Genomic DNA, 10,801 nt, shown 5'->3' on the forward strand with positions numbered 1-10,801 from the left:
TTTTGCTTCTGCCCTCATTCTACTTCCCTCTGTCTCCCTGCATAGGTTCCCATCCCCCTGCCATATTAGTTTAATCCCTCCCCAACAGCACTAGCAAACACTCCCCCTCTGACACTGGTTCCGGTCCTGCCCAGGTGCAGACGGTCCCATCTCCCCCAGAACCGGTTCCAATGTCCCAGGAATTTGAAACCCTCCCTTGTGCACCACTCCTCAAGCCACAAATTCATCTGAGCTATCCTGAAATTCCTACTCTGACTAACACGTGGCACTGGTAGCAATCCTGAGATTACTACTTTTGAGGTCTTATTTTTTAATTTAGCTCCTAGCTCCCTAAATTCATCTTGTAGGACCTCATCCCGTTTTCTTACCTATATTGTTGGTACCTACATGCACCACGAAACTGGCTGTTCAAAATGCCCTGCACCCGCTCTGAGACATCCTTGACCCTTGCACCAGTCAATGTCTGTTGAACATGTAGAAATCTAGATCGACAAACAGAGCAGAGAGTTGCTGTTCAGATTATTGAATATATTATACTAAAAAATGAATGAACCTTCCTGGTTCGATTTTTGCCTGAGAGCAGAATAGAAACACAAAGAACAGAGTATAAATCAGGAGGGGTTGTAACTGATGATCTCATTCAAGAATTTGTGATTGCGGCGAGACCCATCCGAGAGATACAGAACAATGGATATTGATATGTCGGTCAATGAACCAATCACAATCATTGCCTCATTAGCATAGGGCTGTGGGCGGAGTGTGGGGCTGCCCATATAATGCGGGCTCGGAGCAGAGTTTCCTCAAATCTGCGCCGGACTGAACGAAAACAGTTACCGCCAAGAAAGTAATCAAGAAAACCCCACCAAAGGGCGGCAAGAAGCGCAGAAAGTCCAGGAAGGAGAGTTACTCCATCTCCATCTACAAGTGATGAAGCAGGTTCACCCCGACACCTCCAAGGCCATGGCCATCATGAACTCGGTTGTGAACGATATTTTCGAGCACATCGCGAGTGAGGCTTCCCGCCTGGCCCATTTCAACAAGCGCCGAACCATCAGATCCCGGGAGATCCAGACCGCCGCTGTTGCCCGGGGAGTTGGCCAAGCACGCTGTGTCGGAAGGGACAAAGCTGGTGACCAAGTTCACCAGCTCCAAGTGAGACTGCCCGCTGTCCTGAGAGATCAAACCCAAACACAACGGCTCTTTTAAGAGCCACCCACAACCTTTCTGAAAGAGCTGCACAAACGCATCACTCTTTAGACTCAAATCACTAATTATTTCCTGAACAAGTGTGTGCGAACCTTTGCACTTCCAGCTGTAGATTTAGTTTTGAATTCTCCGATAAGCAGCTTCACTGTCCGGTTCAACCTCAGTGTCGCTGGAATTTCCCGCCCTCAAACTACAAACACGGTCCCTGCTCGCTGTTTCCCTTTGCTCTCAGATCCGTCCATTTACACCGCCTGCCGAATTAAGAGCTTGTTTAGGGGCTGAGACTCAGGTTTCAGTCACACATTCTCTCTCGCAAGCCCTTTTTAAGTTTATTTTTCAATTCCTGTTGCGGTAAGTCCGTTTATTAACCCGACACTCCCCGTAGTGTAACAACTCAGGGAGTTCTTACAGAGACCAGAACCGGGGACAGTTCGAACACTCTGTCCCTCTTCACAGAGGGACTCCCAGTTCTGGTCTGTCTGCCGCCTTTGCGGGGGATCGATCGATAATCTATAAATCCCCAGTTTTACAAAGATTGAGCTTGTGTCCCGTTACAGAATCAGTGGGGATTGATTCCCGCACAATACAGAGAGATTGAAACAGTAACCGAATTTAATCCTGATTGTAACAGCCTGGAATATGGATCAAGACAAAAGGAAACAAAAAGTGTTTGGAAATATTTGACTAATGGTGAAGTTACTAACATAATCCGCAATTTTAACAATTATTGGCGGGACGTTTGAATTTCTAAATCGTTCGAGGACTGACTGTTGAGAACAGTCATTTCCGCACAGGTTTCTTTGGCGCAATAAACAGGCTGCGATTGGTCATCAGAAACGACCAATGAAATTCACCACAGAGCGACCAATCACAAGTTCGCTCACTGCATTTCTCCAGAAGGTATAAGGAAGGCAGATGTGGGAGGAGTTTCTCATTCTTTCTCTGAACGTGTGGATTGTGGAAATGTCTGGAAGAGGAAAAATCGGCGGTAAAGCTCGGGCCAAGGCCAAGGCTTCGATCGTCCTGGGCCGGACGGCAGTTCCCTGTGGGCCGTGTTCACAAGCTCCTGCGGAAGGGGAACTACGCTGAGCGTGTGGGTGCCGGAGCCCCGGTCTACATGGCTGCTGTGCTCGAGTATCTGACCGCTGAAATCCTGGAGCTGGCCTGCAACAACAAGACGACCCGCATCATCCACAGACACCTGCAGCTGGCCATCCGCAATGACCAGGAGCTCAACAAGCTGCTGGGAAAGGTGACCATCGCTCAGGGCGGAGTGCTGCCTAATATCCAGGCTGTGCTGCTGCCCAAGAAAATCACCAGTGCGTCCAAGAGCAAGTAAAGCGGACAGGATTTAATCTAATAACCGAACAGCTCTTTTCAGAGCCACCCAAAGTTTCTGTGAAAGGCAGGTGAATATTCTATGGATTGCAGTTGTTGGATCTATGGATCATAATTATCCCAGATCTAGTTTAATATATTAAATCTCTGCAATGAAGCTGGACGTTTCTGATCTCGGTTATAAATCGGTCGCTCTCTGGTGATCTTGATATCTACATGTTCGACAAACACTGCCGCAGGTTTGCTGTTAGCGGATATTCGGATCAGTGAATCAATACAGAGAGAGACCGACCTCAGAGAAATACTAAACAGACGGAACCTGAACGTGAGACTGGCCTTCAGTGATCACGCTGTGTGAGCCGAATATAAACGGATGTTCAGAGCCGAGTTAAATGGGAATGAGCGGTTGATGGGCCAACGTTTCTGACTTGAGAATTAATTTGTTGGTTTAAAGTCCATTTTAGTACTATGGGAGATACACATGAATGATTTTCGTCAAAATTCATTTCATTGTCAATTATTCTTAGTTATAAAATGCTGCTATTACAAGCTCACAAGTCAATTCTGACCTGACAGAGATATTAAAATGACATCGGTTGCAATGGCCGGGACTCGAACCCGGGACAATTACTTGAAAGGCAGCTATGCTCACCACCATACCACCATCACCCATACAATATGCATTGTATTTACGGACTAACTAATTCTTGCGCCTCTAAAGTGGGACAAATATTGTGTTCAGTAATCAGAATGTAAGCACGGTGCTGGGACACTTTCCCTCCGATTAAAACCGGTCACTGTGAATAGTTAACTTGCTTGGGCTGAGCACACAACCCTTTTTTAGTTTTAAGTCCTTTTAGTTTAAAAAATAAACAGATATGAGAAATGTTTTTTGTAAATTGACTAATTTGTACGACATTAACCTGCTGGAAGGCACTAAGTTTGCTGTATTAAAACGAGCCTCTTCCTGTTACTTTCTAAAATGTGAGCGATGGTGTATAGTGAGTGCTGAGCTGCCTTCCAAGCAGTTGACCCAGCTTCGATTCCCCGCCATCGCAATCGAGTTAAGTTTACCTTGCCTCGCGGGCCTGACATGATTTATGGTGCCTTGCAGCAGGATTTTATAACCGCAATCCCGTTGCACGATCTGTCGGCAGTGACCAGTTTATAAGCGAGAATGTCTGAGGGTCTTCTCTGATCAGGAAACTAACAGCGTAATTGCAGAGATTCAATGTTAATTTGGATCTGGGACAATTATGATCCATAGAAAAGTAACCTGCCCTTGCATTGATACTGTGGGTGGCTCTGAAAATAGCCTTTGGGTCATTGGATTAAATCCTGTCTGCTTTATTTGCTCTTGGATGCACTGGTGGTTTTCTTGGGCAGCAGCACAGCCTGGATATTAGGCAGCACCCCGCCCTGAGCGATGGTCACCTGAGGAAACGCTCGTAAGGGGAAAAAGTCACTGGTGGGCGTAGTTTATAGGCCCCCAAATAATAACTTCGCGGTAGGGCAGACAATAATCAAGGGAATAATGGAGGTATGTGAAAAAGGAATGGCAGTAATCATGGGGGATTTTAACTTGCATATCGATTGGTCAAATCAAATCACACGGGGTAGCCTTGAGGAGGAATTCATAGAATGCATGCTGGATTGTTTCTTAGAACAGTATGTTACAGAACCTACAAGGGAGTAAGCTATCTTGTGTAAGGTCCTGTGTAATGAGACAGGAATAATAAACGATCTCCTAGTAAAAGATCCTCTCGGAATGAGTGATCACAGTATGGTTAAATTTGTAATACAGATTGAGGGTGAGGACGTAGTGTCTCAAACGAGCGTACTATGCTTAAACAAAGGGGACTACAGTGGGATGAGGGCAGAGTTGGCTAAAGTAGATTGGGAACACAGACTAAACGGTGGCACAATTGAGGAACAGTGGAGGACTTTTAAGGAGCTCTTTCATAATGCTCAACAAAAATATATTCCAGTGAAAAAGAAGGGCGGTAAGGGAAGGGATAACCAGCCGTGGATAACCAAGGAAATAAAGGAGAGTATCAAATTAAAAAACAATGTGTATGAGGTGGCCAAGGTTAGTGGGAAACTAGAAGATTGGGAAAATTTTAAACGACAGCAAAGAATGACTAAGAAAGCAATAAAGAAAGGAAAGATAGTTTACGAAAGTAAACTTGTGCAAAACAGAAAGTAAAAGCTTTTACCGATATATAAAACGGAAAAGAGTGACTAAAGTAAATGTTGGTCCCTCAGAAGATGAGAAGAGGGATTTAATAACGGGAAATGTGTAAATGGCTGAGATGTTAAACAATTATTTTGCTTCGGTCTTCACAGTGTAAGACACAAAAACCATGCCAAAATTTGCTGGTCACGGGAATGTGGGAAGGGAGGACCTTGAGACAATCACTATCACTGGTGGGGTAGTGCTGGACAGGCTAATGGGACTCAAGGTAGACAAGTCCCCTGGTCCTGAGGAAATGCATCCCTGGGTATTAAGAGATGGCAGAAGTTAGCTGATGCATTCGTTATAATCTACCAAAATTCTCTGGACTCTGGGGAGGTACCAGTGGATTGGAAAGCAGCTAATGTAACGCCTCTGTTTAAAAAAAGGGGGACAGACAAAAGGAAGGTAATTATTGGCCGGTTAGTTTAACATCTGTAGTGGGGAAAATGCTTGAAGCTATCATTAAGGAAGAAATGGCGGGACATCTAGATAGGAATAGTGCAATCAAGCAGACGCAACATGGATTCATGAAGGGGAAATCATGTTTAACTAATTTACTGGAATTCTTTGAGGATATAACGAGCATGGTGGATAGAGGTGTACCGATGGATGTGGTGTATTTAGATTTCCAAAAGGCATTCGATAAGGTGCCACACAAAAGGTTACTGCAGAAGATAAAGGTACGTGGAGTCAGAGGAAATGTATTAGCATGGATAGAGAATTGGCTGGCTAACAGAAAGCAGAGAGTCGGGATAAATGGGTCTTTTTCGGGTTGGAAATCGGTGGTTAGTGGTGTGCCACAGGGATCGGTGCTGGGACCACAACTGTTCATACATATACATAGATGACCTGGAAGAGGGGACAGAGTGTAGTGTAACAAAATTTGCAGATGACACAAAGATTAGTGGGAAAGCGGGTTGTGTAGAGGCAAGAGATAGGCTGGAAATAGATTTAGATAGGTTAAGCGAATGGGCTAAGGTTTGGAAGATGGAATACAATTTCGGAAAATGTGATCTCATCCACCGTGGGAAAAAAAACAGTAAAAAGGAATATTATTTGAATGGGGAGAAATTACAACATGCTGCGGTGCAGAGCGACCTGGGGGTCCTTGTGCATGAACTCTTTTGGGAGCAAACAAAAAACATTAAACCGTGCCCCCCGATCTGGGGGAAACTCCTTGTGCATGAAACTCTTTTTGGAGTTCACCTGCAAAACATAAAACATTAAACGGTGCCACCCGACCTGGGTGACACTCCAGACATTTACAAGGCCCTTTTTTTTTCCCCCCCTTTTTTTTTTTGTGTTTTTCTTTTTTTTTGGCACTAAAATCACAATTTTTCCCCAGTGCCCCCTATAAAAGGGAAGGGGACACTAAAAGCACCGGCAATTAAAACAAATTAACTTTAAAATGTAAAATCAAATTAAAATTTGGTTGCCGGGCGTGATGATGCACTCCAGTCCCTCCGGTGCCCACCTCTCGCGGAAGGCCGCGAGCGTACCGGTGGACACCGCGTGCTCCATCTCCAAGGACACCCTGGACCGGATCCTTGTGCATGAAACTCTTTTGAGTTAACCTGCAAAACATAAAACATGTATCCGTGCCACCCGACCTGGATGACACACACAAGACATTTACAAGGCCCTTTTTTGTTTTTTTTTTGGTTTTTTTTTTTTTGGGCACTAAAATCAAATTTTTCCTTTTTTCCAGTGCCCCCTATAAAAGGAGAGGGGGACACTAAAAGCACCGGCAATTAAAACAAATTAAACTTAAAAAACGTAAAATCAAATTAAAATTTGGTTGCCGGGCGTGATGATGCACTCCAATCCCTCCGGTGCCCACCTCTCGCGGAAGGCCGCGAGCATACCGGTGGACACCGCGTGCTCCATCTCCAAGGACACCCTGGACCGGATCCTTGTGCATGAATCCCAAAAAGATAGTTTGCAGGTGCAGCAGGTAATCAGGAAAGCGAATGGAATGTTGGCCTTCATTGCGAGAGGGATGGAGTACAAAAGCAGGGTATTGGTGAGGCTGCACCTGGAGTACTGCGTGCAGTTTTGGTCACCTTACTTAAGGAAGGTTATACTAGCTTTGGAGGGGGTACAGAGACGATTCAGTAGGCTGATTCCGGAGATGAGGGGGTTACCTTGTGATGATAGATTGAGTAGACTGGGTCTTTACTCATTCGAGTTCAGAAGGATGAGGGGTGATCTTATAGAAACATTTAAAATAATGAAAGGGATAGACAAGAGAGAGGCACAGAGGTTGTTTCCACTGGTCAGGGAGACGAGAACTAGGGGGCACAGCCTCAAAATACGGCGGAGCAAATTTAAAACCGAGTTGAGAAGGAATTTCTTCTCCCAGAGGGTTGTGAATCTGTGGAATTCTCTGCCCAAGGAAACATAGAAACTAGTTGCAGGAGTAGGCCATTCGGCCCTTCTAGCCTGCACCGCCATTCAATGAGTTCATGGCTGAACATGCAACCTCAGTACACCATTCCTGCTTTCTCGCCATACCCCTTGATCTCCAGAGTAGTAAGGACTTCATCTAACTCCTTTTTAAATATATTTAGTGAATTGGCCTCAACCACTTTCTGTGGTAGAGAATTCCACAGGTTCACCACTCTCTGGGTGAAGAAGTTTCTCCTCATCTCGGTCCTAAATGGCTTACCCCTTATCCTTGGACTGTGACCCCTGGTTCTGGACTTGCCCAACATTGGGAACATTCTTCCTGCATCTAACCTGTCGAAACCCATCAGAATTTTAAACGTTTCTTTGAGGTCCCCTCTCATTCTTCTGAACTCCAGTGAATACAAGCCCAGTTAATCCAGTCTTTCTTGGTAGGTCAGTCCTGCCATCCCGGGAATCAGTCTGGTGAACCTTCGCTGCACTCCTTCAATAGCAAGAATGTCCTTCCTCAAGTTAGGAGACCAAAACTGTACACAATACTCCAGGTGTGGCCTCACCAAGGCCCTGTACAACTGTAGCAACACCTCCCTGCCCCTGTACTCAAATCCCCTCGCTATGAAGGCCAACATGCCATTTGCTTTCTTAACCACATGCTGTACCTGCATGCCAACCTACAATGACTGATGTACCATGACACCCAGGTCTCGTTGCACCTCCCCTTTTCCGAATCTGTCACCATTCAGATAATAGTCTGTCTCTCTGTTTTTACCACCAAAGTGGATAACCTCACATTTATCCACATTATACTTCATCTGCCATGCATTTGCGCACTCACCTAACCTATCCAAGTCACTCTGCAGCCTCATAGCATCATCCTCGCAGCTCACACTGCCACCCAACTTAGTGTCATCCGCAAATTTGGAGATACTACATTTAATCCCCTCGTCTAAATCATTAATGTACAATGTAAACAGATGGGGCCCCAGCACAGAACCTTGCGGTACCCCACTAGTCACTGCCTGCCATTCTGAAAAGTACCCATTTACTCCTTTTCTTTGCTTCCTGTCTGACAACCAGTTCTCAATCCATGTCAGCACACTACCCCCAATCCCATGTGCTTTAACTTTGCACATTAATCTCTTGTGTGGGACCTTGTCGAAAGCCTTCTGAAAGTCCAAATATATCACATCAACCGGTTCTCCCTTGTCCACTCTACTGGAAACATCCTCAAAAAATTCCAGAAGATTTGTCAAGCAGGATTTCCCTTTCACAAATCCATGCTGACTTGGACCTATCATGTCACCTCTTTCCAAATGCGCTGCTATGACATCCTTAATAATTGATTCCATCATTTTACCCACTACTGAGGTCTGGCTGACCGGTCTATAATTCCCTGTTTTCTCTCTCCCTCCTTTTTTAAAAAAGTGGGGTTACATTGGCTACCCTCCACTCGATAGGAACTGATCCAGAATCTATGGAATGTTGGGAAATGACTGTCAATGCATTTGCCATTTCCAAGGCCACCTCCTTAAGTACTCTGGGATGCAGTCAATCAGGCCCTGGGGATTTATCACCCTTCAATCCCATCAATTTCCCGACTAATAAGGATTTCCCTCAGTTCCTCCTTCTTACTAGACCCTCTGACCCCTTTTATATCCGGAAGGTTGTTTGTGTCTTCCTTAGTGAATACCGAACCAAAGTACCTGTTCAATTGGTCTGCCATTTCTTTGTTCCCCATTATGACTTCCCCTGATTCTGACTGCAGGGGACCTATGTTTGTCTTTACTAACTGTGGAAGAAAGAATCTATGAATCTATGGCTTATGGAAAAGGGAAGGGTTAAATTCTGTTTTTTGCTATGCTTAAAGAAATAATAAGACTAGAAAAATAGCCACGCTTTTTAGCCTTGAAACTTAGAGATGCAATTAAATGACCATCTGGTATTAAAAGGGAGTCTCCTTTTGATTCTGCTTATTAGACTGTGAACAGAGAAAAACTATGCAAGGACAGATAGAGTGTGCACCTCCCGAGACGACCTTTGTACTCGCAGGACTAATGAATAAGATTATTTTCTATTTCTGTATTCAATTTCTGTATAAAGATAAGTGCAATTTGCTTGTACGACAGAGTTTTGCCTTGGTACGGTCCAAGCAGGCTCTCCGAGATATATCTTGCTTTTTAAAATAAATTCTCTTGAAGTGCAGTTCTGAAAGTCTCCGCCTGAGTTAATTTAAGCTAAATATTTCCTCGACACTAACCTTTTTCTCTTTACATATCTATAGAAACTTTTGCAGTCCGTCTTAATGTTCCCTGCAAGCTTCTTCTCGTACTCCATTTTCCCTGCCCGAATCAAACCCTTTGTCCTCCTCTGCTGAGTTCTAAATTTCTCCCAGTCCCCAGGTTCACTGTTATTTCTGGCCAATTTGTATGCCACTTCCTTGGCTTTAATACTATCCCTGATTTCCCTTGATAGCCACGGTTGAGCCACCTTCCCTTTTTTATTTTTATGCCAGACAGGAATGTACAATTGTTGTAGTTCATCCATGCAGTCTCTAAATGTCTGCCATTGCCCATCCACAGTCAACCCCTTAAGTATCATTCATCAATCCATCCTAGCCAATTCACGCCTCATACCTTCAAAGTTACCCTTCTTTAAGTTCTGGACTATGGTCTCTGAATTTACTGTTTCATTCTCCATCCTAATGTAGAATTCCACCATATTATGGTCACTCTTCCCCAAGGGGCCTCGCACAACGAGATTGCTAATTAATCCTCTCTCATTACACAACACCCAGTCTAAGATGGCCTCCCCCCCCTAGTTGGTTCCTCAACATATTGGTCGAGAAAACCATCCCTTATGCACTCCAGGAAATCCTCCTCCACCGTATTGCTTCCAGTTTGGTTAGCCCAATCTAGATGCATATTAAAGTCACCCATGATAACTGCTGCACCTTTATTGCATGCAATCCTAATTTCCTGTTTGATGCCCTCCCCAACATCCCTATTACTGTTTGGAGGTCTGTACACAACTCCCACTAACGTTTTTTGCCCTTTGGTGTTCTGCAGCTCTACCCATATAGATTCCACATCATCCAAGCTAATGTCCTTCCTAACTATTGCAGTTGAGGCTAGCTCATTGAATTTATTCAAATCACAGATAGATTTTTAACCAATAAGGTAATTAAGGGTTATGGGGAGCGGGTGGGTAAGTGGAGCTGAGTCCACGACCAGATCAGCCATGATTTTGTTGAATGGCGGAGTTGGCTCGAGGGGCTAGATGGCCTACTCCTGTTCCTTGTTCTTATGTTCCCAGCAACTTGTTGAGCTCCTGGTCATTGCGGATGGCCAGCTGCAGGTGTCTGGGGATGATGCGGGTCTTCTTGTTGTCGTGGGCCGCGTTGCCGGCCAGCTCCAGGATTTCAGCGGTCAGATACTCGAGCACAGCAGCCATGTAGACCAGGGCTCCGGCACCCACACGTAACTCAGCGTAGTTCCCCTTCCGCAGGTGCCCGTGAACACGGCCCACAGGGAACTGCAGTCCAGCTCGGGAGGAGCGAGACTTGGCCTTGGCCCGAGCTTTACCACCGTTTTTTCCTCTTCCAGACATTTCCACAAT

General features: G+C 45.1%; 2 pseudogenes; one reads left to right on the forward strand and one right to left on the reverse strand.

The window, feature by feature from the left end:
- Positions 1–2,169: 2,169 nt before the first annotated feature.
- On the forward strand, positions 2,170–3,860 carry LOC139272769 (histone H2A type 2-A-like; annotated as a pseudogene).
- Positions 3,861–3,891: 31 nt separating this feature from the next.
- LOC139272770 (histone H2A-like) lies at positions 3,892–10,792 on the reverse strand (annotated as a pseudogene).
- Between the last annotated feature and the right edge of the window lie 9 nt (positions 10,793–10,801).

This window comes from Pristiophorus japonicus, chromosome 9, assembly GCF_044704955.1.
Source record: "Pristiophorus japonicus isolate sPriJap1 chromosome 9, sPriJap1.hap1, whole genome shotgun sequence".
NCBI classification, from domain to species: domain Eukaryota; kingdom Metazoa; phylum Chordata; class Chondrichthyes; family Pristiophoridae; genus Pristiophorus; species Pristiophorus japonicus.